This window comes from Lycium ferocissimum, chromosome 10, assembly GCF_029784015.1.
Source record: "Lycium ferocissimum isolate CSIRO_LF1 chromosome 10, AGI_CSIRO_Lferr_CH_V1, whole genome shotgun sequence".
Lineage (NCBI taxonomy): Eukaryota > Viridiplantae > Streptophyta > Magnoliopsida > Solanales > Solanaceae > Lycium > Lycium ferocissimum.
Window position 1 is genome coordinate 10,279,598 of NC_081351.1, and position 2,113 is coordinate 10,281,710.

A 2,113-nucleotide genomic window follows, 5' to 3' on the forward strand; every position below is an offset into this window, starting at 1 on the left:
CCTGGCACCCTCAACAGTGAAACGATCCTCAAACCTCTTCCTTCTAAGTTCCCGAGCCCTAGCCGCCTCAGCATCAATATTAGTACCATTCTAGTCATCACCAAAGTCAGATTCCCGACGGGTCCTGGGATCTAGAAGGTGCTCGACAGACCGAGCAACATCCTCGCAGACCATGTTCGTTGCGGCAAAGCAGGCATCTTCAGACATGCCCCGAACCCTCCTCCTCGCATCCATCACCGACCCAGATGTGTACGATTCCTCCTCGTCGTACCGTCAGAGGAACAGAGGTGTAGGAGCCCGTACTGTGACCTGCCTATTTCACGGGGGAGGAGCGGCCCTATTCTTCTTCACAGGCATAACCTCAGGCTCATCATCCAATCTTTCATCTCTAAGTGTGGGTTCGCCACTGGGCCACCTTTGACTCGTTGTTCTTTGAGTTTTCCTCGAGCCAACCCCTCGAGTGGTTGTTAACTTGGCTGGCACCATACCTATAATCATTAAAAACCACAATCTAGTCAATCTGTACGAGTGAGATCAAACAAAGTTAGTTTTGCAAAAATTCTTTTAGTTCTCTCGATGTTTACAACAAGAGACTGCCAGTTGCTGACGATCATTTTAATTCGTCGCCGTTGACGGACCGTCGAACATCTCAACGGGACTGTCTTTGTCTGTCGACGGTGTCGTTGACACATTTACGGCCTTGGCAGCAGCAACTTATCAGTGTACAAACTAAAAATTTTCTTTCAGTTTTGCGTTTTCAACTCCAATCAATCAGAGAACCCAGATTCAACTGTTTTGTACATTTGCGATTTTGGAGCTTCGGGTTACTCAAACTTTGCCCTTATCTTTAACCCTTTTTGACTGTCGATAAGTATCCGGGTTTTTTTGGTGGGTATAACGATATCAAACCGAGATTTTTAATCGAAATACCCTCCAACCCGTTGGAGTTACTCAGACTTCACTCCTCAAGTTATATTTTTAACACAATTCCTCTTTTACAGACCATTGGCGGGCATAATGAACCAACAAGTTGATCAACAATGCCCGCCGACTAAATGGAGGCACGATATTATCATCCCCACGAGTCCTATTAGCAGTAGTCATACCAAAATCCCTTCCCCCAACCACAATTTCACAAATTTGCAAATTTACGCATGGATTTCATTCAACAAGTACAAACCCTAAGTCATAATTTCTACCCTTAGCATTCAAAATCACACATATCACCCATTTATCCCTATTAAACATACCCCCAACTTATTTCATTCCAATCCAAGACAGCCTAGGTCCCATGATCCAATTTTCCAATTACTTTAGGAACCCTAGGCATATCTTTTAGCAATTTTCAGACAAATAACAACAACAAAACCAAGGAAGGGCCGAAATTCATGTACCATACCTGATTATGAGAGAAGCTTGCTTAAAACTTGACTACAAATTTAAAAAAAAAAAAAGAGAAAATTTTCGTAACCCTAGGGCAGAGGGTTTTGGTTTTCAGTTGTGGTGAGAGAATGAAGGATTTTGGGATTTTTAATGGGTAAAGGAATGTGGAGGAGTTAGTGGGGAGTTATGGAGGGAATTAGAGATGGAGTGTTCAGGGAGAGTGAAAAGGTATGTCGGGAATTAAAACCTCCAGCTCGTTACATTTAAAGCTCATGGCTATTTGACTAACTGTTATTTTTTAAAGTTTTTTGACCTAGGTCGGCTCATAGACACGCCGTCAATGCTCTTTTATGACTCACGCGAATCGGGTGCTGACCTATTGACGAGCATTCGACGGCATCATCAAACGTGTCGACGGTCCGTCGACATGCTCGTCGACCTACTTACCTGTAGAGTAGCAGTTGCTAACTCTCAGAAGTCCAGCTCTGCATACTGTCCTTGTACATTGACATTCCGTCAACATGTCGACGGCCAGTCTTTGTGCTCTGGTGTAACTTTGCTGGTTTTTTGAGTTTCAAGTCCTGCGCACTCAACACCGGTTAAACAATAAAAAACTAAAACCTACAGAAACAAAATTACAGGATTTTAAACTTGGGTTGCCTGCCAAGAAGCGCTTGATTTTAACGTCGCAGACGACGGTGTTACCAATTTACTCTCGTCGGACTCGCTG